The sequence below is a fragment of the Chiloscyllium punctatum genome, chromosome 30 (assembly GCF_047496795.1).
Source record: "Chiloscyllium punctatum isolate Juve2018m chromosome 30, sChiPun1.3, whole genome shotgun sequence".
NCBI classification, from domain to species: Eukaryota; Metazoa; Chordata; class Chondrichthyes; order Orectolobiformes; family Hemiscylliidae; genus Chiloscyllium; species Chiloscyllium punctatum.
Genome location: NC_092768.1, coordinates 47283513 through 47307933, shown reverse-complemented (window position 1 = coordinate 47307933; position 24421 = coordinate 47283513). Strand labels below are relative to the sequence as shown.

The 24421-nt window shown below is 48.9% G+C and overlaps 1 non-coding gene and 2 pseudogenes across 1 annotated transcript; all 3 read left to right on the top strand.

Moving 5' to 3' along the window:
- Positions 1–1768: 1768 nt before the first annotated feature.
- LOC140455827 (U1 spliceosomal RNA) lies at positions 1769–1918 on the top strand (annotated as a pseudogene).
- A 4058-nt stretch (positions 1919–5976) lies between these two features.
- LOC140455825 (U1 spliceosomal RNA) lies at positions 5977–6126 on the top strand (annotated as a pseudogene).
- A 4058-nt stretch (positions 6127–10184) lies between these two features.
- LOC140455781 (U1 spliceosomal RNA) lies at positions 10185–10340 on the top strand. The gene has a single exon (XR_011953033.1). It is a non-coding gene; the product is annotated as a U1 spliceosomal RNA (small nuclear RNA).
- The last annotated feature ends 14081 nt before the right edge of the window (positions 10341–24421 follow it).

Here is a 24421-nt window from a genome sequence, read left to right as displayed (position 1 = left end):
ATTGGATCAGACTGCTCTACACCAACATTGTCAGTGCAGTCTCAATCAATGGGTGGGAATCAGATAGCTTCCCTGTAAGATCTGGAGTCAGGCAGGGATGCCCCCTCTCACCCGCCTTGTTTGTGTGTTGCATAGAGCCATTTGCCGAATCCATCAGGAAGGATGCGAGCCTGAGGGGGGTGACTATTCCTGGCAGCGGGGGCCTGCAGGTTAAGGCCTCCCTGTACATGGATGACGTCGCTGTTTTCTGCTCGGATCCGCTGTCCGTGCACAGACTCGTGTGCATCTGCGACCAGTTCGAACGGGCCTCGGGGGCCAAGGTAAACCGAGGCAAGAGCGAGGCCATGCTCTTCGGGAACTGGGCCGACCAATCCTCTATCCCCTTCACCGTCAGGACTGACCACCTGAAGGTGCTGGGTATTTGGTTCGGGGGGGCTGGGGCGTGCGCCAAGACCTGGGAGGAGCGGATCAGGAAGATGAGACAGAAACTAGGCAGATGGGGGCAACGGTCGCTCTCCATCGCGGGAAAAAACCTGGTCATCAGGTGTGAGGTACTCTCAGTATTGCTATATGTGGCACAGGTCTGGCCTATCCCCAGGACCTGTGCCGCCGCAGTCACCCGGGCCATCTTCCAATTCATTTGGAGATCAAAGATGGACCGGGTCCGAAGAGACTCAATGTACAAAGACCGGTGCAATGGGGGAAAAAACACGCCCAATGCCACCCTCACCCTGATGGCCACCTTTGTGTGTGGCTGCATCAAGCTGTGCGTGGATCCCCGGTACGCAAACACCAAGTGTCACTACGTACTGAGGTTCTACCTGTCCCCGGTGTTGCGAAGGATGGGCCTGGCCTCGCTGCCGCGGAACGCTCCGAGTAGTTGGACCGTTCCGTATCACCTGTCCTTCGTGGAGAAATTTATGAGGAAAAACACCTTTGACCACAAGTCCATCAGGAAGGGGTCAGCACGTAGCGTCCTTGAGACCCTTCGGGAAAAGGAGAGGGCGGATCCTGTCGAGCGGTTCCCTGAGCAGACTGTCAAAGCCATTTGGCAGAATGCCTCATCGCCAGAACTTTCCAACAAGCACCAAGACGTGGCTTGGCTGGTGGTGAGAAGGGCTCTGCCTGTGAGATCCTTTATGCACGCCCGGACTCTCTGCCGCACCGCACGCTGCCCTCGAAGTGGCTGCGGGGGGGACGAGACTGTCACACACCTCCTTCTGGAATGTGCCTATGCAGAGGAAGTCTGGAGAGGAATGCAGTGGTGCTTGTCGAGGTTCGTCCCGAGCAGCGCCGTGACGCGGGACTCCGTGCTCTACGGCCTGTTCCCCGGGACTCACACCGAGACGAACATTAACTGCGCCTGGAGGATCATCAACTCGGTGAAGGACGCTCTCTGGGCGGTCCGAAACCTGTTGATCTTCCAGCTGAAGGAGTTGACCCCGACCGAGTGTTGCAGACTGGCACATTCCAAGGTCCAAGACTACGTGTTGAGGGACGCGCTGAAGCTTGGGGCAGCTGCCGCCAAGGCGCGGTGGGGAAAGACCACCGTGTAAGATCGGCCTGCCGAAAGAAGAACAGGGGGCCCATACAGACGTTTTTTTTTGGGCTCTGCTGATGCCTCAGCCAAATATATGTATATATACAAGATTGAAAAAATGCACAGGATTGTAAAGGACAAGAATAAAGTCGAATCTGTGTTTGTAAATATTGACATATGTATGGCATGATCCAATGTACAGACCATCAAATCATTTATGAATAAAGTATATTTTTGAAATAAAAAAAAAAAAGGTTCTCCCAGGACGAGGCTATCCCATTGCACTTCGGGTGTGCTGACGCCTGCGATGTCCCCAAATGCGGGATACTCGACTGCAAAATTTGTGGTAGTGGGGGACTGCGTTCGCGCTCTCCCCTGAATTACAAGCAAAAGTCAGATGATCCTATAGATGTCGCTCATTTGTGCTTCGTGCGGCTTCTAATATATCCCTGTATCTATGTTCACTTCAGTTTCACTCAAATTCACACGTAATGCCGCCCCTCTTATTTCATCCTGCAATAAACCGCTATCTTCAATGCTTTTCACAACAGGACCGCTCTGCCCTCATCAATCCTCTTTGGTACTTCTTCAAAAAACTCAATCAACTTTGGGAGATATGATTTCCCACACACAAAGCCATGTTGACTATCCCGAATCAGTCCTTGCCTCTCTCAGCATGTAGTCCTGGACCTTGGAATGTGCCTCCAACACGTGGGAAAGGTCGACTCCTTGTTCTGGAAGACCAACAATTTTTTGGAAGACCAGAGAGCAACTTTCACCATTTGCCACGCACAAAGCCACACTGACTGTTCCAAATGGGTCCTCGCCTCCCCAAATGCCTCGAGATCCTAACTCTCAGAATCCTCTCTCACAACTTAGCAACCACAGCCGTTAGGCTCACCAATCTATTGTCTCCATTTTGTGATTATGTGTGAAAGAACAGAAACCAACATAGTCATTCTAAAACATGAGAGACTTAACAAACAATCGAGGTCTTTTTCGGTATATAATTTCAGTTACATCACACTGTAAACTTTTGCTCTCAATTCTGTGTCTTACAATCTTATTCTCCCCAACCACGTGATGAAGGAGCAGTGCTCTGAAAGCTAGTGCTTCCAAATGAACCTGTTGTGGTGTGATTTGTAGCTGACTAGGCCTTCTGTGGCAGTGAATTCAATGAATTTGCCACACTCTGAATGTAGGGAGTGTTGCTGAACATAAAGACCTTGGAGTGTCGGTTCACGCTTCCTTGAAAGTCGACTCACAGATCAATTACAGAAGGTATTTTGTAAACCGGACGCTACGTCCAGGGCCCTGATGGAAACGGTCAAAGACGCCAAGCTGCACGACGTCTTCAGCGCCCCTGCAGACGGAGCGCAGCGTAGATACACCTGGTCACGGGCAGACGGGTCTATCCGCTCAAGGATAGATTACCTGTTTGTGTCCCGAACGCTCTCGGTCAGATCCACCGACGTCAAGCCGGTGTTCTTCTCTGACCACTGCCTCCTGCTGGCCGACTGTCACCTACAGGACGAACAGCGGGCGGGCAAGGGAACGTGGAAACTGAACACTAAGCTGTTGACCCCGGGAAACATCGAAGAGCTCAAGAGGGATTACGCAGGTTGGAGAACCGTGAAGCCCCTCTTTGAGTCTCCAGCGGACTGGTGGGAAACGGTAAAAGGGAACATCAAGAGGTTCTTTATCCTCAAAGGTGTCCAGGAGGCGAGAGAGAGGCGGGGAAAACTGTCCCAGCTCCAGGAAAGTATGCAGAACCTGCTCCTGCTGCAGACGATGGGGGTGGATGTCACGGAGGACCTCAAGGAGGTGAAGGGCCAGCAAGCCTCGCTCTTTGCCTCGGAGGCCTCCAGGATAATCTTCCGGTCCAGGGTCCGCTCGGTGGAGCAGGACGAGACGTGCTCACGTTTCTTCTTCCAGAAGGTGCACAAAGAGAGCTCCGTGCTCAGCAGCCTGAAGAAAGAAGATGGCTCGGTAACGTCATCTCAGGCTGACGTCATGAGGATCAGCAAATCCTTCTACGCCAGCCTGTATGACTCGAAGCCGACCGACAGCGCGGCCTCCCAGTCGTTCCTGTCCTCTATCACGGAGGTCCTAGATGACGGAACACGAGAGAGGCTGGACCAGCCGCTATCTCTGGATGAACTGACCAAGGCCCTCGAGTCCTTCGAAAAGAATAAAACTCCCGGAAGCGACGGCTTACCGGTCGAGGTTTATTCCGCTCTTTGGGACTCGATCGGCCAGGACCTGCTGGAGGTGTATGTCAGTATGCTTCGGGCAGGTACCATGAGTGAATCCATGAGGAAAGGCATCATCACCCTCGTCTACAAGCGGAAGGGAGAGAGGGAGGAAATTAGAAATTGGAGACCGATCTCACTGTTAAATGCAGACTACAAAATCTTGTCAAAGGTCATCGCCAACCGGGTCAGGTCTGCTCTGGGATCGGTGATCCACCCGGACCAAACCTGTGCTGTACCGGGCAGGAAGATCTCTGAGAGTCTCGCACTCCTCAGGGATACGATCGCCTACGTGCAGGACAGGGGGGTGGACACCTGTCTCATCAGCCTGGACCAGGAGAAAGCCTTTGACAGGATATCGCATACATATATGAGGGATGTCCTCTCCAAAATGGGCTTTGGGGAGGGAATCGGAAATTGGATCAGACTGCTCTACACCAACATTGTCAGTGCAGTCTCAATCAATGGGTGGGAATCAGATAGCTTCCCTGTAAGATCTGGAGTCAGGCAGGGATGCCCCCTCTCACCCGCCTTGTTTGTGTGTTGCATAGAGCCATTTGCCGAATCCATCAGGAAGGATGCGAGCCTGAGAGGGGTGACTATTCCTGGCAGCGGGGGCCTGCAGGTTAAGGCCTCCCTGTACATGGATGACGTCGCTGTTTTCTGCTCGGATCCGCTGTCCGTGCACAGACTCGTGTGCATCTGCGACCAGTTCGAACGGGCCTCGGGGGCCAAGGTAAACCGAGGCAAGAGCGAGGCCATGCTCTTCGGGAACTGGGCCGACCAATCCTCTATCCCCTTCACCGTCAGGACTGACCACCTGAAGGTGCTGGGTATTTGGTTCGGGGGGGCTGGGGCGTGCGCCAAGACCTGGGAGGAGCGGATCAGGAAGATGAGACAGAAACTAGGCAGATGGGGGCAACGGTCGCTCTCCATCGCGGGAAAAAACCTGGTCATCAGGTGTGAGGTCCTCTCAGTATTGCTATATGTGGCACAGGTCTGGCCTATCCCCAGGACCTGTGCCGCCGCAGTCACCCGGGCCATCTTCCAATTCATTTGGAGATCAAAGATGGACCGGGTCCGAAGAGACTCAATGTACAAAGACCGGTGCAATGGGGGAAAAAACACGCCCAATGCCACCCTCACCCTGATGGCCACCTTTGTGTGTGGCTGCATCAAGCTGTGCGTGGATCCCCGGTACGCAAACACCAAGTGTCACTACGTACTGAGGTTCTACCTGTCCCCGGTGTTGCGAAGGATGGGCCTGGCCTCGCTGCCGCGGAACGCTCCGAGTAGTTGGACCGTTCCGTATCACCTGTCCTTCGTGGAGAAATTTATGAGGAAAAACACCTTTGACCACAAGTCCATCAGGAAGTGGTCAGCACGTAGCGTCCTTGAGACCCTTCGGGAAAAGGAGAGGGCGGATCCTGTCGAGCGGTTCCCTGAGCAGACTGTCAAAGCCATTTGGCAGAATGCCTCATCGCCAGAACTTTCCAACAAGCACCAAGACGTGGCTTGGCTGGTGGTGAGAAGGGCTCTGCCTGTGAGATCCTTTATGCACGCCCGGACTCTCTGCCGCACCGCACGCTGCCCTCGAAGTGGCTGCGGGGGGGACGAGACTGTCACACACCTCCTTCTGGAATGTGCCTATGCAGAGGAAGTCTGGAGAGGAATGCAGTGGTGCTTGTCGAGGTTCGTCCCGAGCAGCGCCGTGACGCGGGACTCCGTGCTCTACGGCCTGTTCCCCGGGACTCACACCGAGACGAACATTAACTGCGCCTGGAGGATCATCAACTCGGTGAAGGACGCTCTCTGGGCGGTCCGAAACCTGTTGATCTTCCAGCTGAAGGAGTTGACCCCGACCGAGTGTTGCAGACTGGCACATTCCAAGGTCCAAGACTACGTGTTGAGGGACGCGCTGAAGCTTGGGGCAGCTGCCGCCAAGGCGCGGTGGGGAAAGACCACCGTGTAAGATCGGCCTGCCGAAAGAAGAACAGGGGGCCCATACAGACGTTTTTTTTTGGGCTCTGCTGATGCCTCAGCCAAATATATGTATATATACAAGATTGAAAAAATGCACAGGATTGTAAAGGACAAGAATAAAGTCGAATCTGTGTTTGTAAATATTGACATATGTATGGCATGATCCAATGTACAGACCATCAAATCATTTATGAATAAAGTATATTTTTGAAATAAAAAAAAAAAAGGTTCTCCCAGGACGAGGCTATCCCATTGCACTTCGGGTGTGCTGACGCCTGCGATGTCCCCAAATGCGGGATACTCGACTGCAAAATTTGTGGTAGTGGGGGACTGCGTTCGCGCTCTCCCCTGAATTACAAGCAAAAGTCAGATGATCCTATAGATGTCGCTCATTTGTGCTTCGTGCGGCTTCTAATATATCCCTGTATCTATGTTCACTTCAGTTTCACTCAAATTCACACGTAATGCCGCCCCTCTTATTTCATCCTGCAATAAACCGCTATCTTCAATGCTTTTCACAACAGGACCGCTCTGCCCTCATCAATCCTCTTTGGTACTTCTTCAAAAAACTCAATCAACTTTGGGAGATATGATTTCCCACACACAAAGCCATGTTGACTATCCCGAATCAGTCCTTGCCTCTCTCAGCATGTAGTCCTGGACCTTGGAATGTGCCTCCAACACGTGGGAAAGGTCGACTCCTTGTTCTGGAAGACCAACAATTTTTTGGAAGACCAGAGAGCAACTTTCACCATTTGCCACGCACAAAGCCACACTGACTGTTCCAAATGGGTCCTCGCCTCCCCAAATGCCTCGAGATCCTAACTCTCAGAATCCTCTCTCACAACTTAGCAACCACAGCCGTTAGGCTCACCAATCTATTGTCTCCATTTTGTGATTATGTGTGAAAGAACAGAAACCAACATAGTCATTCTAAAACATGAGAGACTTAACAAACAATCGAGGTCTTTTTCGGTATATAATTTCAGTTACATCACACTGTAAACTTTTGCTCTCAATTCTGTGTCTTACAATCTTATTCTCCCCAACCACGTGATGAAGGAGCAGTGCTCTGAAAGCTAGTGCTTCCAAATGAACCTGTTGTGGTGTGATTTGTAGCTGACTAGGCCTTCTGTGGCAGTGAATTCAATGAATTTGCCACACTCTGAATGTAGGGAGTGTTGCTGAACATAAAGACCTTGGAGTGTCGGTTCACGCTTCCTTGAAAGTCGACTCACAGATCAATTACAGAAGGTATTTTGTAAACCGGACGCTACGTCCAGGGCCCTGATGGAAACGGTCAAAGACGCCAAGCTGCACGACGTCTTCAGCGCCCCTGCAGACGGAGCGCAGCGTAGATACACCTGGTCACGGGCAGACGGGTCTATCCGCTCAAGGATAGATTACCTGTTTGTGTCCCGAACGCTCTCGGTCAGATCCACCGACGTCAAGCCGGTGTTCTTCTCTGACCACTGCCTCCTGCTGGCCGACTGTCACCTACAGGACGAACAGCGGGCGGGCAAGGGAACGTGGAAACTGAACACTAAGCTGTTGACCCCGGGAAACATCGAAGAGCTCAAGAGGGATTACGCAGGTTGGAGAACCGTGAAGCCCCTCTTTGAGTCTCCAGCGGACTGGTGGGAAACGGTAAAAGGGAACATCAAGAGGTTCTTTATCCTCAAAGGTGTCCAGGAGGCGAGAGAGAGGCGGGGAAAACTGTCCCAGCTCCAGGAAAGTATGCAGAACCTGCTCCTGCTGCAGACGATGGGGGTGGATGTCACGGAGGACCTCAAGGAGGTGAAGGGCCAGCAAGCCTCGCTCTTTGCCTCGGAGGCCTCCAGGATAATCTTCCGGTCCAGGGTCCGCTCGGTGGAGCAGGACGAGACGTGCTCACGTTTCTTCTTCCAGAAGGTGCACAAAGAGAGCTCCGTGCTCAGCAGCCTGAAGAAAGAAGATGGCTCGGTAACGTCATCTCAGGCTGACGTCATGAGGATCAGCAAATCCTTCTACGCCAGCCTGTATGACTCGAAGCCGACCGACAGCGCGGCCTCCCAGTCGTTCCTGTCCTCTATCACGGAGGTCCTAGATGACGGAACACGAGAGAGGCTGGACCAGCCGCTATCTCTGGATGAACTGACCAAGGCCCTCGAGTCCTTCGAAAAGAATAAAACTCCCGGAAGCGACGGCTTACCGGTCGAGGTTTATTCCGCTCTTTGGGACTCGATCGGCCAGGACCTGCTGGAGGTGTATGTCAGTATGCTTCGGGCAGGTACCATGAGTGAATCCATGAGGAAAGGCATCATCACCCTCGTCTACAAGCGGAAGGGAGAGAGGGAGGAAATTAGAAATTGGAGACCGATCTCACTGTTAAATGCAGACTACAAAATCTTGTCAAAGGTCATCGCCAACCGGGTCAGGTCTGCTCTGGGATCGGTGATCCACCCGGACCAAACCTGTGCTGTACCGGGCAGGAAGATCTCTGAGAGTCTCGCACTCCTCAGGGATACGATCGCCTACGTGCAGGACAGGGGGGTGGACACCTGTCTCATCAGCCTGGACCAGGAGAAAGCCTTTGACAGGATATCGCATACATATATGAGGGATGTCCTCTCCAAAATGGGCTTTGGGGAGGGAATCGGAAATTGGATCAGACTGCTCTACACCAACATTGTCAGTGCAGTCTCAATCAATGGGTGGGAATCAGATAGCTTCCCTGTAAGATCTGGAGTCAGGCAGGGATGCCCCCTCTCACCCGCCTTGTTTGTGTGTTGCATAGAGCCATTTGCCGAATCCATCAGGAAGGATGCGAGCCTGAGAGGGGTGACTATTCCTGGCAGCGGGGGCCTGCAGGTTAAGGCCTCCCTGTACATGGATGACGTCGCTGTTTTCTGCTCGGATCCGCTGTCCGTGCACAGACTCGTGTGCATCTGCGACCAGTTCGAACGGGCCTCGGGGGCCAAGGTAAACCGAGGCAAGAGCGAGGCCATGCTCTTCGGGAACTGGGCCGACCAATCCTCTATCCCCTTCACCGTCAGGACTGACCACCTGAAGGTGCTGGGTATTTGGTTCGGGGGGGCTGGGGCGTGCGCCAAGACCTGGGAGGAGCGGATCAGGAAGATGAGACAGAAACTAGGCAGATGGGGGCAACGGTCGCTCTCCATCGCGGGAAAAAACCTGGTCATCAGGTGTGAGGTCCTCTCAGTATTGCTATATGTGGCACAGGTCTGGCCTATCCCCAGGACCTGTGCCGCCGCAGTCACCCGGGCCATCTTCCAATTCATTTGGAGATCAAAGATGGACCGGGTCCGAAGAGACTCAATGTACAAAGACCGGTGCAATGGGGGAAAAAACACGCCCAATGCCACCCTCACCCTGATGGCCACCTTTGTGTGTGGCTGCATCAAGCTGTGCGTGGATCCCCGGTACGCAAACACCAAGTGTCACTACGTACTGAGGTTCTACCTGTCCCCGGTGTTGCGAAGGATGGGCCTGGCCTCGCTGCCGCGGAACGCTCCGAGTAGTTGGACCGTTCCGTATCACCTGTCCTTCGTGGAGAAATTTATGAGGAAAAACACCTTTGACCACAAGTCCATCAGGAAGTGGTCAGCACGTAGCGTCCTTGAGACCCTTCGGGAAAAGGAGAGGGCGGATCCTGTCGAGCGGTTCCCTGAGCAGACTGTCAAAGCCATTTGGCAGAATGCCTCATCGCCAGAACTTTCCAACAAGCACCAAGACGTGGCTTGGCTGGTGGTGAGAAGGGCTCTGCCTGTGAGATCCTTTATACACGCCCGGACTCTCTGCCGCACCGCACGCTGCCCTCGAAGTGGCTGCGGGGGGGACGAGACTGTCACACACCTCCTTCTGGAATGTGCCTATGCAGAGGAAGTCTGGAGAGGAATGCAGTGGTGCTTGTCGAGGTTCGTCCCGAGCAGCGCCGTGACGCGGGACTCCGTGCTCTACGGCCTGTTCCCCGGGACTCACACCGAGACGAACATTAACTGCGCCTGGAGGATCATCAACTCGGTGAAGGACGCTCTCTGGGCGGTCCGAAACCTGTTGATCTTCCAGCTGAAGGAGTTGACCCCGACCGAGTGTTGCAGACTGGCACATTCCAAGGTCCAAGACTACGTGTTGAGGGACGCGCTGAAGCTTGGGGCAGCTGCCGCCAAGGCGCGGTGGGGAAAGACCACCGTGTAAGATCGGCCTGCCGAAAGAAGAACAGGGGGCCCATACAGACGTTTTTTTTTGGGCTCTGCTGATGCCTCAGCCAAATATATGTATATATACAAGATTGAAAAAATGCACAGGATTGTAAAGGACAAGAATAAAGTCGAATCTGTGTTTGTAAATATTGACATATGTATGGCATGATCCAATGTACAGACCATCAAATCATTTATGAATAAAGTATATTTTTGAAATAAAAAAAAAAAAAAAAAAAGTTCTCCCAGGACGAGGCTATCCCATTGCACTTCGGGTGTGCTGACGCCTGCGATGTCCCCAAATGCGGGATACTCGACTGCAAAATTTGTGGTAGTGGGGGACTGCGTTCGCGCTCTCCCCTGATTTACTAACAAAAATCAGATGATCCAATAGATGTCGCTGACTTGTGCTTTTTGCGGCTTTTTTTTATTCTGCATCTGTGTTCACTTCAGTTTCACTCATATCCACACGTAATGCCGCGCGTCTTATTTCATCCTGCAATAAACCGCTATCTTCAAGGCTTTTCACAACACGACCAAGCCATTCAAATATCCCCCCCACCCACCCCGCATTTGCTCCAATTCCCTCTATTTCCTGCCTTCCTATTCCAGTATTGCTCAAAATGCCTCTTTCAACAATTTATTCGACAGATTATATTCAGCTCTGTCCACTGATTCTTCACCACCTGCTCCAGGTAAAAGGAGACGGTGGATGCCGTCATCTAATCATACAACTTTACAGGATGGAGGCAGGCTGTTCGGCCCCAATTGGCCATGCCGCACACTCTAATACCAGATCTACAGCATGGAAACAGACCCTTCGGTCCAACTTGTCCATGCCAACCTGATACCCCAACCCAATCTATTCCTGCTTGACAGCACCCGGCCCATATCCCTCAATCCTTCCTATTCATATACACATCTAAATGCCTTTTAAGTCTTGCAATTGTACCAGCCTCCACCACTTCCTCTGGCAGCTCATTCCATACACGTACCATCCTCTAAGTCAAATCTTTGCCCCTTAGGTCGCTTTTATATCTTTGACCCTCTCACCCTAAACCTATGCCCTCTAGTTCTGGACCACCGGACCCCAGGGAAAAGACTTGGTGTATTCATACTATCCATTCCCCTCATGATTATATAAACCTCTAGAAAGTCACCCCTCAGCCTCCGACGCTCCAGGGAAAACAGCCCCAGCCTGTTCAGCCTCTCCCTATAGCTCAAATCTTCCAACACTGGCAACATCCTTGTAAATCTTTTCTAAACCCTTCCAGGTTTCACAACATCTTTCCGATAGGAAGGAGACCAGAATTGCATGCAATATTCCAACAGTGGCCTAACCAATGTCCTGTACAGCCACAGCATGACCTCCCAACTCCTGTACTCAATACTCTGACCAATAAAGGAAAGCATACCAAACGCCTTCTTCACTATTCTATCTACCTGTGACTCCTCTTTCAAGGAGCTATGAACCTGCACTCCAAGGTCTCTTTGTTCACCAACACTCTCGAGGACCTTACCATCAAGTGTATGCGTCCTGCTAAGATTTGCTTTCAAAATGCAGCACCTCGCATTTATCTGAGTTAAACTCCATCTGCCACTTCTGCCCATTGGCCCATCTGATCAAGATCCCGCTGTAATCTGAGGTAACCTTCTTCGCTGTCCACTACACCTCCAATTTTGCTGTCATGAGCAAACTTACTAATTATATCTCTCATGCTCACATCCAAATCATTCATGTAAATGACAAAAAGTGGAGAACCCAGCACTAATCCTTGTGGCAATCCACTGGTCACAGGCCTCCAGTCTGACAAACAACCTCCCCCATTTTCACTTTGGCAGAGAGACCTCCGACAGTGGTCTTTCCCCACTGTGTCTTGGCAGCAGTTGCCCCAAGCTTTAGTGTGTTCTTCAGTGCATAGTCCAGGATCTTGTGATGTGCCAGTCTGCAACGCCTGGTCAGGGTCAACTCCTTGCTCTGGAAGACCAACAAGTTTCGGGCAGACCAAAGAACGTCTGTCATTGAGTGGACGGTCCTCCAGGTGCAGTCTCGGTGTGTGTCCCGGAGAGCACAGAGTCACGGAGCTGCTCGGGACAAACCTCGACCTAAACCATTACATCTCCCTCCAGATCTTATTTGCAAAGGCACACACCAGCAGGAGCTGGGTGACAGTCTCTTCACCAATGCAGCCACTTCAAAGGCAGTGTGCGGTGGCACATAGAAACCGGGCTCACATGAAGGATCGAACGGGCAGTGCCCTTCTCACCACCAGCCAAGCGACATCATGGTGCTTGGAGCAAAGTTCCGGCCAAGAGACATTCTGCCAAATTCCTTTGACAGTCTGCTCAGGGGACCACATGTCAGTGTTTGTGAGAGCTGCTCAGGAGAGTCAAATTAATCTGTGTGTGAGGGGTGGGGGGTGATCCAAAGCATTCAGAAGACAAAAGAGAAGCTTGAGGATGGTATTGATGTAATGAAACCAAGTTAAACAGTAATGGCAGTTTTGGTAATTCTCGTACTAATCAGGGCAGGCAAGAGCACGGCAGGAAGCAAGGGAAGCCTTCAGTGAAATTGCATTGATTTCAAAGCAAGGGGCCTGACAGGTAAGGCAAAAGAACTCACAGCATAGATTGGAGACAATAGATTGGTGAGCCTAACGGCTGTGGTTGCTAAGTTGTGAGAGGGGATTCTGAGAGTTAGGATCTCGAGGCATTTGGAGAGGCGAGGACCCATTTGGAACAGTCAGTGTGGCTTTGTGCGTGGCAAATGGTGAAAGTTGCTCTCTGGTCTTCCAAAAAATTGTTGGTCTTCCAGAACAAGGAGTCGACCTTTCCCACGTGTTGGAGGCACATTCCAAGATCCAGCACTACATGCTGAGGGACGCACTAAAGCCTGAATGCAGCTGCCAGCAAAACCTAGTTGGGGAAGACCATTGTCAAAGGTCTCCCTGCTCAAGGTAAACAGGGGGCCATTCTGTTATTGGACATTCCTGGTGCATCAAATACAGTCATAGGGTCACAGAGATGTACTGTATGGAAACAAACCCTTCGGTCCAACTTGTCCATGCCGATCAGATATCGGAAACCAATCTAGTCCCACCTGCCAGCACCCGGCCCGCATCCCTCCAAACCCTTCCTATTCATATACCCATCCAGATGCCTTGGAAGTTGCCTGTACAAATAAGAGATTCCTTTGGTGTGTTTGTTGGAGAGCATCACACTCCAATGTTTACTTGATTTCTTCATGTGCTATTTCACAGAACTGAACTGTGTCTGTGACTATTGGAGATGCCGGTGTTGCACTGGGGTGTACAAATAGAGGGTGGGGAGTGGAACAGGCTGCCTGAGGGAGTGGTGGAGTGGAGCATAATTTTGTCATTTAAGAAACATTTGGACAAGTCGATGGATGGGACAGATATGGAGGAGTGTGGACCAAATACAGGCAAATGGGACTAATTTAATTGTGAACACAAATACATTAAGGACAAAAGGATAACTAGGGAGAGAGTAGGGGGCCCTCAAAGATCAGCAAGGCAGCCTTTGTGTGGAGCTGCAGAAAATAGGAGAGATACTAAATGAGTATTTTGCATCAGTATTTACTGTGGAAAAGGACATGGAAGATATAAAAAGTCGCGAAATAGATGGTGACACCTTGCAAAATGTCCATATTACAGAGGAGGAAGTGCTGGATGTCTTGAAATGAATAAAGGTGGATAAAACCCCAGGACCTGATAAGGTGTACCCTAGAACTCTGCAAGAAGCTAGGGAAGTGATTGCTGGGCCTCTTGCTGAGATATTTGTATCATCGATAGTCACAGGTGAGGTGCTGGAAGACTGGAGCTCTGAAAAAAACACATTTTTCAGAGGAAGTGGTGGAGGCTGGTACAATTACAGCATTGAAAAGGCATCTGGATGGTATATGAATAGGAAGGGTTTGGAGGGATATGGGCCAAGTGCTGGCAAATGGGCCTAGATTAGGTTAGGATATCTGGTCGGCATGGATGAGTTGGACTGAAGGGTCTGTTTCCATGCTGTATATCTCTATCACTCTATGTCCAGAGCTTTATAGATCCTCAGAAGTACATCTCAGCTTTTATATTCAAGTCCTAGTTGATTAATGAGGGAAGGGACAGAGGTGTCATATACATGGACTTTGGTAAGGCATTTGATAGGGTTCCCTATGGTAAGCTGATGGAGAAGGTGAAGTCGCACGGGGTCCAGGCTGTTCTAGCTAGATGGACAGAGAACAGGTTGGGCAACAGCAGACAGAGAGTATTAGTGGTGGGGAACTTCTCAAAATGGAGACCTGTGTCCAATGGTGTTCCACAGGGATCCATGCTGGGATCACTGTTGCTTGTGATGTACATAAATGATTTGCAGGAACATGTGGGTTGCTTCATGAGCAAGTTTGCAGATGAAACTAAGACTGGTGGAGTAGCAGAGAGTGAAGGGGTCTGTCAGAGAATACCGCAGAATACAGACAGTTTGGTGAATTCCTGCAGTTTGGGGATCACAAGTGGAGGTGATGGTGGGGTTGAGTAAATCAGTCACTGCAGAAATGTTGTGGTGAATGGGGGGGGGGTCAAAGGCCTGGATAACGTTTTTTGTTTTGAGTGTGTGGTTATCAGTGAATTGGGAAATAGTTCTTTTTCCCAAGGAGGAATACAGAAGGCCGCAGACCTGGAATGTGAATGTGGGATGTAGATTAGGGTTAGCGATCAGAGCTGGCCTTCTTTGTGATGGAAGGATGAGGATGAGAGGACTAAGGCCAGGTGAGACAGCAAGACCAAGGAGGTGGCAAGGAATCATGGTTGGAGAAATAACTGAAACTGACAGTCAGGACAACCAAGGAAACTTCTAGAAAGATGATTATTCCTCACATATAATCGATACTTTGCAATATTAATTACTGACACACAAAAAAGCAAACATCAATCTGTCTTTTCATTCCTCGAATTGATATAATTAGGAGATCACAATAGGTCAGGCAGCATCTATGGAGAGACAGCGAGCAAATGTTTCAAGTCTAGACGACTCTTCATCAAATTGTGTTTGAAAAGAAAGGGCCGGCCCACAAAAAAGCATCAAATTTGGCAGTAATTACCTCGAGGGAAAAGGTCAAGTTACAATCACCACACCCCCCCAAATTTTGGACAGGCCCAGTGTCCCAATGGATAAGTCACTGTCCTCCCAAAACCAGGGATTGTGGGTTCAAGTCCCAGCTGGGGTGGAGCAAAGTTTGCTCAAGATACAAACCTCAAAGCCCTTTCTCTCGACATTGTTTGATCTGAATGTGGCAATCTAGGCAGTTCCCACTCAGTCCCTTCTCACTCTGTCACTTGCTTTCCAGTGACACAACCAATGTAATACTTCTCTCAAGCTGAGCACCATTGCCATCTCACACCAGTTCCCAGACAAATCCTGTCCCTTTAGATGCTGTCTTCAGTTTAGCCAAATCCCCACAATCACTACTTTGAAATGCCAATTGATGAAGTGTAAAATTCTATTGAGAGATTTATGTCAGAACGGATTTTTTTATTTCAAAAATATACTTTATTCATAAAATAATTTGATGGTCTGTACAGTTGGTCATGCCATACATACGTAAACATTTGCATACACAGATCAGAATTTTAAAACACCCAGTACAACCCATGGACAAAACCAACATCTTCTACAAAATTCCACGCAAGGACTGCCACAAACACCACGTAGGACAAACAGGAAGAAAGTTAGCCACCAGGATACATGAACACCAGCTAGCCACAAAAAGACACGACCCTCTCTCCCTCGTAGCCCTACACACGGATGAAAAAAACCACCATTTTGACTGAGACAACACATCTATCCTGGGACAGGCTAAGCAAAGACATGCCAGAGAATTCCTCGAGGCCTGGCACTCTAACCACAACGCCATAAACAAGCACATAGATCAAGATGCCATCTATCAACCCCTCAGAAAACAAACAGGAAATGACATCACCACAAACCCCAGGAACCCCATCCAGGAGAAAGATATAAATAGAAAGCAGGAGACAACAGCTTCTAATCACTTCGAGGTCGCCACTGATGATGTTACCGAGCCAGGGAATGAAGCGTCTGGATATCAAACCTATCAGGAGGAGAAAGTGAGGACTGCAGATGCTGGAGATCAGAGCTGAAAATGTGTTGCTGGAAAAGCGCAGCAGGTCAGGCAGCATCCAAGGAACAGGAGAATTGACGTTTCGGGCATCAGCCCTTCTTCATCAAACCTATAGCTCAGCGAGCAAAACTACACCTTAAACCTCAAACTACAAACCTTCACAAACCTTGCAAACACCTGTTAGACTATAACCTGGGGTTGTGTGGTTTTTAACTTTCTACACCCCAGTCTAACACTGGCATCTCCCAATCCAGCCTTTCTCTGGTCTGACTGGCTGGGGCAGGACTGGCCGCCAGGTTCGAATTGGGCTATATTTAAAATGTCAGGTTCGCTTACCCTGTTCAGAGAAAAAGGAGCTGTTGACTAATATCGACAAACTGTCAGAGAAATGTCCCAATAAAGCAGAAAGCACACAACCAGATCGGGTGAAATCGACAAGATCTTTATTCCAAGCGATTAAGATTAAAGGTGCCAGGTAAAAGTAAATATTTCTCAACATTGTTTGGATGAGAGCTTAAACTGAGAGCACCGTCTTCTCTGGCTGCACATTCCACGTTTTCAACACCCTTTTTTGCTTTGAAAAACAGTCGCCTGTGATTCAAATGTAAATATCGTTTACACATGTCTTTGATTTACGGGACTTACTTACACTAATAACGGAACGTGTTTTACCAATGAGATGTACTAATGATCGTTGAAATATAAGATAGATATCTGATTAGATTAGATTCCCTAGAGTGTGGAAACAGGCCCTTCGGCCCCAACAAGGCCACACTGACCCTGTGGGAGAAATTAGCCCAATAAGGCAGATAGTACACAAATCAGATCGGGTGAAATTGACAAGCTGTTTATTACAAGCGATATGGTTGGAAGAGAAACTGACTAGTCTGATACAGAACTGATAGTCTGTACAGGGAGATCAGGGGTTCTCTTCCTTGAGCTGAGGATGAAGTCAGGGTTTATAGGAGTCTGATACAAAAAGATGAATGAAAATGGGGAAAGATACAATGTATCTGGATATGGAGTAATCTAGTTACAAAACAGTTATCGGATGAATGTCCTGAATCACGATACAATGCAACATCCTGACAGTATCAATGGGATCAGGAAATTCCAGCTCTTTGCAGGTTGGTGAGAATATCTCTTCTGTAAAAGTAAGGAGCTTCCATTGTTCCTGTCCTGGGAACAATGTCCTTGGTGCTGTCTCTCCATCTGACCTGTTCTTTGTGTGGCTTTGGTATTGCTGTGTTATGAGACTGCCCTCGGGGTTGTGGGAGGTTCGCAATCTGCTTTGAGAGTGCAAGATTTCTTTTAATTTGAAAATTTATACTTTATTCATAGAAATGTCTTTACATGTAAGTGTTTTCTCACAAATGCAGGGTACAGTAGCATATCAAAGAAGCAATTACACATTGGAGTTTTACCCTAATCATCAAATAAATGGCATCTCTTAGATTAGATTATTTACAGTGTGGAAACAGGCCCTTCGGCCCAACAAGTCCACACCGACCCTCTGAAGAGCCACCCACCCAGACCCATTCCCCTACATTTACCCCTTCACCTAACACTGTGGGTAATCTAGCATGGTCAATTCACCGAGCCTGCACATCTTTGGACTGTGGGAGGAAACCGGAGCACCCGGAGGAAACCCACGCAGTCACGGGGAGAATGTGCAAACTCCACACACACCGTCACCCGAGGCGGGTACTGAACCGGGGTCGCTGGCGCTGTGAGGCAGCAGTGCTAACTACTGTGCCACCGTGCCACCCACAAGATTGCATTTACAGAATATGATAAAGAGGTCTATATTACCCCGTTCATAGTGGGTCAAACTGAAGTTCAGGTTGTTCTTCCTGCTCCCAAAGAAGAATTGAAGCGTGGACTATTTCTAAATGGGGAGAACATTTGGAAATCTGAAGTGCAAAGAGACTTGGAAGTTCTAGTCCACCATTCTCTCAAGGTAAAACTTGTAGGTTGAGTCAGTAGTTGGGAAGGCAAATGCAATGTTGGCATTTACTTTGAGACGAACAAATAACAAAGAAATTTACATAAACAGGCCCTTCAGCCCTCTAAGCCTCTGCCGATTCAGCTTCTCTGTCTAAACCTGCCACCTATTTTCAAAAGCTCTGTGTCGTTTTGTTCCCTCCCCATTCATGTATCTACCTGGATACATCATCAATGACCTTGTTTTTCCAGCCCCTACCACCTCCACTAACAATGTGTTGCAGGCACCCACAACCTTCTGCCTGATGAACTTTCCACACATAACTCCCCTAAACTTTGCCCCTCTCACTGTGAACATGTGACCCCTAGTGATTGAATCCTCCAGTCTGGGGAAAAGCTTCTTGCTGTCCATCCTGTGTCTACTTCTCATGATTTTTGAGGCCTCAATCAGGGCCCTCCTCAACCTCCGTCATTTACAATGAAGATAATCCTAATCTACTTAACCTCTCTTCATAGTTAGCTATGGTCCATATTGTTTCGGCAATGTTGGGACCAGAACTGCACGTAGTATTCCTAACGTGGCCGAACCAAAGTCTGAAACAACTGTAACATGACCTGCCAACTCTTGTCCTCAATACCCCGTCTGATGAAGGAAAGGATGCCGTATGCCTTTTTGACCACTCTACTGATCTACGTTGCCACCTTCAGGGAACAATGGACCTGAACACCAAGATCTCTCTGTACGTCAATTTTCCCCAGGACTTTTCCATTTATTCTATAGTTCACTCTGGAATTTGATCTTCCAAGATCCATCACCTCGTATTTGTCCGGAGTGAACACCATCTGCCATTTCTCTGCCCAATTCACCAAACTGTCTGTATTCTGCGGTATTCTCTGACAGACCCCTTCACTCTCTGCTACTCCACCAGTCTTAGTTTCATCTGCAAACTTGCTCATGAAGCAACCCACATGTTCCTGCAAATCATTTATGTACATCACAAGCAACAGTGATCCCAGCATGGATCCCTGTGGAACACCATTGGACACAGGTCTCCATTTTGAGAAGTTCCCCACCACTAATACTCTCTGTCTGCTGTTGCCCAACCTGTTCTCTGTCCATCTAGCTAGAACAGCCTGGACCCCGTGCGACTTCACCTTCTCCATCAGCTTACCATAGGGAACCCTATCAAATGCCTTACCAAAGTCCATGTATATGACACCTACGTCCCTTCCCTCATTAATCAACGAGGACTTGAATATAAAAGCAGAGATGTACTTCTGAGGATCTATAAAGCTCTGGACATAGAGTGATAGAGATATACAGCATGGAAACAGACCCTTCAGTCCAACTCATCCATGCCGACCAGATATCCTAACCTAATCTAGGCCCATTTGCCAGCACTTGGCCCATATCCCTCCAAACCCTTCCTATTCATATACCATCCAGATGCCTTTTCAATGCTGTAATTGTACCAGCCTCCACCACTTCCTCTGAAAAATGTGTTGCTGGAAAAGCGCAGCAGGTCAGGCAACATCCAAGAGAAGGAGAATCGATGTTTCGGGCATAAGCTCTTCTCCACCACTTCCTCTGGCAGCTCATTCCATACACGTACCACACTGTGTGTGAAAACGTTGTCCCTTAGTTCCCTTTGAGATCTTTCAATTCTCACCCTGAACGTATGCCCTCTAGTTCTGGACTCACCCACCCGAGGGAAAAAGATCTTGTCTGTTTATCCTATCCATTCCCCTCATGATTTTATAAACCTCTATAAGGTCCCCCTCAGCCTCCGACACTCCAGGGAAAACAGTCCCAGCCTATTCAGTCTCTCCCAAAAGCTCAAATCCTCCAAACCTGACAACATCCTTGTAAATGTATTCTGAACCATTTCAAGGTTCACAACATCCTTTCGATAGTAAGGAGACCAGAATTGGACACAATACTCCAAACTCTGCCTCACCAATGTCCTGTACAGTCGCAACATAAAATCCCAACTCTGATACTGTACCCTCCAACCAATGAAGGGAAGCACACAAAATACCTTCTGTAATTGATCTGTGAGTCGACTTTCAAGGAAGCGTGAACCGACGCTCCAAGGTCTTTATGTTCAGCAACACTCCCTACATTCAGAGTGTGGCAAATTCATGGAATTCACTGCCACAGAAGGCCTAGTCAGTTCCAAATCACACCACAACAGGTTCATTTGGAAGCACTAGCTTTCAGAGCGCTGCTCCTTCATCACGTGGTTGGGGAGAATAAGATTGTAAGACACAGAATTGAGAGCAAAAGTTTACAGTGTGATGTAACTGAAATTATATACCGAAAAAGACCTCGATTGTTTGTTAAGTCTCTCATGTTTTAGAATGACTATGTTGGTTTCTGTTCTTTCATACATAATCACAAAATGTTTTTTTTAAAAGTTACATTCTCAAGTGAACTTGAGCAAGTTCCATCCATTTGAGAGGGTCCGATAACTGTAGCGACCCCATTTTCACTTTGGCAGAGAGACCTCCGACAGTGGTCTTTCCCCACTGTGTCTTGGCAGCAGTTGCCCCAAGCTTTAGTGTGTTCTTCAGTGCATAGTCCAGGATCTTGTGATGTGCCAGTCTGCAACGCCTGGTCAGGGTCAACTCCTTGCTCTGGAAGACCAACAAGTTTCGGGCAGACCAAAGAACGTCTGTCATTGAGTGGACGGTCCTCCAGGTGCAGTCTCGGTGTGTGTCCCGGAGAGCACAGAGTCACGGAGCTGCTCGGGACAAACCTCGACCTAAACCATTACATCTCCCTCCAGATCTTATTTGCAAAGGCACACACCAGCAGGAGCTGGGTGACAGTCTCTTCACCAATGCAGCCACTTCAAAGGCAGTGTGCGGTGGCACATAGAAACCGGGCTCACATGAAGGATCGAACGGGCAGTGCCCTTCTCACCACCAGCCAAGCGACATCATGGTGCTTGGAGCAAAGTTCCGGCCAAGAGGCATTCTGCCAAATTCCTTTGACAGTCTGCTCAGGGGACCACATGTCAGGGTTTGTGAGAGCTGCTCAGGAGAGTCAAATTAATCTGTGTGTGAGGGGTGGGGGGTGATCCAAAGCATGCAGAAGACAAAAGAGAAGCTTGAGGATGGTATTGATGTAATGAAACCAAGTTAAACAGTAATGGCAGTGTTGGTAATTCTCGTACTAATCAGGGCAGGCAAGAGCACGGCAGGAAGCAAGGGAAGCCTTCAGTGAAATCGCATTGATTTCAAAGCAAGGGGCCTGACAGGTAAGGCAAAAGAACTCACAGCATAGATTGGAGACAATAGATTGGTGAGCCTAACGGCTGTGGTTGCTAAGTTGTGAGAGGGGATTCTGAGAGTTAGGATCTCGAGGCATTTGGAGAGGCGAGGACCCATTTGGAACAGTCAGTGTGGCTTTGTGCGTGGCAAATGGTCAAAGTTGCTCTCTGGTCTTCCAAAAAAATTGTTGGTCTTCCAGAACAAGGAGTCGACCTTTCCCACGTGTTGGAGGCACATTCCAAGATCCAGCACTACATGCTGAGGGACGCACTAAAGCCTGAATGCAGCTGCCAGCAAAACCTAGTTGGGGAAGACCATTGTCAAAGGTCTCCCTGCTCAAGGTAAACAGGGGGCCATTCTGTTATTGGACATTCCTGGTGCATCAAATACAGTCATAGGGTCACAGAGATGTACTGTATGGAAACAAACCCTTCGGTCCAACTTGTCCATGCCGATCAGATATCGGAAACCAATCTAGTCCCACCTGCCAGCACCCGGCCCGCATCCCTCCAAACCCTTCCTATTCATATACCCATCCAGATGCCTTGGAAGTTGCCTGTACAAATAAGAGATTCCTTTGGTGTGTTTGTTGGAGAGCATCACACTCCAATGTTTACTTGATTTCTTCATGTGCTATTTCACAGAACTAAACTGTGTCTGTGACTATTGGAGATGCCGGTGTTGCACTGGGGTGTCCAAATAGAGGGTGGGGAGTGGAACAGGGTGCCAGAGGGAGTGGTGGAGTGGAGTACAATTTTGTCATTTAAGAAACATTTGGACAAGTCGATGGATGGGACAGATATGGAGGAGTGTGGACCAAATACAGGCAAATGGGACTAATTTAATTGTGAACACAAATACATTAAGGACAAAAGGATAACTAGGGAGAGAGTAGGGGGCCCTCAAAGATCAGCAAGGCAGCCTTTGTGTGGAGCTGCAGAAAATAGGAGAGATACTAAATGAGTATTTTGCATCAGTATTTACTGTGGAAAAGGACATGGAAGATATAAAAAGTCGCGAAATAGATGGTGACACCTTGCAAAATGTCGATATTACAGAGGAGGAAGTGCTGGATGTCTTGAAATGAATAAAGGTGGATAAAACCCCAGGACCTGATAAGGTGTACCCTAGAACTCTGCAGGAAGCTAGGGAAGTGACTGCTGGGCCTCTTGCTGAGATATTTGTATCATCGATAGTCACAGGTGAGGTGCTGGAAGACTGGAGGTTGGCTAACGTGGTGTCACTCTTTAAGAAGGGTCGTAAGGACAAGCCAGGGAACTGTAGACCAGTGAGCCTGACGTCCGTGGTGGGCAAGTTGTTGGAGGGAATTCTGAAGGACAGGATGTACATGTATTTGGAAAGGCAAGGACTGATTCGGGATAGTCAACATGGCTTTGTGTGTGGGAAATCCTATCTCCCAAAGTCGATTGAGTTTTTTGAAGAAGTACCAAAGAGGATTGATGAGGGCAGAGCGGTAGATGTGATCTATATGGACTTCAGTGAGGTGTTTGACAAGGTTCCCCATGGGAGACTGGTTAGCAAGGTCAGGGCTCACAGAATAAAGAGAGAACTCGGCATTTGGTACAGAACTGGTTCAAAGGCAGAAGACAGAGGTTGGTGGTGGGAGGTTGTTTTTCAGACTGGAGGCCTGTGACCAGTGGATTGCCACAAGGATTAGTGCTGGGTTCTCCACTTTTTGTCATTTACATGAATGATTTGGATGTGAGCATGAGAGATATAATTAGTAAGTTTGCTCATGACACCAAAATTGGAGGTGTAGTGGACAGCGAAGAAGGTTACCTCAGATTACAACGGGATCTTGATCAGATGGGCCAATGGGCAGAAGTGGCAGATGGAGTTTAACTCAGATAAATGCAACATGCTGCATTTTGAAAGCAAATCTTAGCAGGACGCATACACTTGACGGTAAGGTCCTCGAGAGTGTTGCTGAACAAAGAGACCTTGGAGTGCAGGTTCATAGCTCCTTGAAAGAGGAGTCACAGGTAGATAGAATAGTGAAGAAGGCGTTTGGTATGCTTTCTTTTATTGTCAGAGTACTGAGGACAGGAGTTGGGAGGTCATGCTGCGTCTGTACAGGACATTGGTTAGGCCACTGTTGGAATATTGCATGCAATTCTGGTCTCCTTCCTATCGGAAAGATGTTGTGAAACCTGGAAGGGTTTAGAAAAGATTTACAAGGATGTTGCCAGTGTTGGAAGATTTGAGCTATAGGGAAAGGCTGAACAGGCTGGGGCTGTTTTCCCTGGACCGTCGGAGGCTGAGGGGTGACTTTCTAGAGGTTTATATAATCATGAGGGGAATGGATAGTATGAATACACCAAGTCTTTTCCCTGGGGTCCGGTGGTCCAGAACTAGAGGGCATAGGTTTAGGGTGAGAGGGTCAAAGATATAAAAGCGACCTAAGGGGCAAAGATTTGACTTAGAGGATGGTACGTGTATGGAATGAGCTGCCAGAGGAAGTGGTGGAGGCTGGTACAATTGCAAGACTTAAAAGGCATTTAGATGTGTATATGAATAGGAAGGATTGAGGGATATGGGCCGGGTGCTGTCAAGCAGGAATAGATTGGGTTGGGGTATCAGGTTGGCATGGACAAGTTGGACCGAAGGGTCTGTTTCCATGCTGTAGATCTGGTATTAGAGTGTGCGGCATGGCCAATTGGGGCCGAACAGCCTGCCTCCATCCTGTAAAGTTGTATGATTAGATGACGGCATCCACCGTCTCCTTTTACCTGGAGCAGGTGGTGAAGAATCAGTGGACAGAGCTGAATATAATCTGTCGAATAAATTGTTGAAAGAGGCATTTTGAGCAATAGTGGAATAGGCAGGCGGTAAATAGAGGGAAATGGAGCAAATGCGGGGTGGGTGGGGGGGATATTTGAATGGCTTGGTCGTGTTGTGAAAAGCCTTGAAGATAGCGGTTTATTGCAGGATGAAATAAGACGCGCGGCATTACGTGTGGATTTGAGTGAAACTGAAGTGAACACAGATGCAGAATAAAAAAAAGCCGCAAAAAGCACAAGTCAGCGACATCTATTGGATCATCTGATTTTTGTTTGTAAAT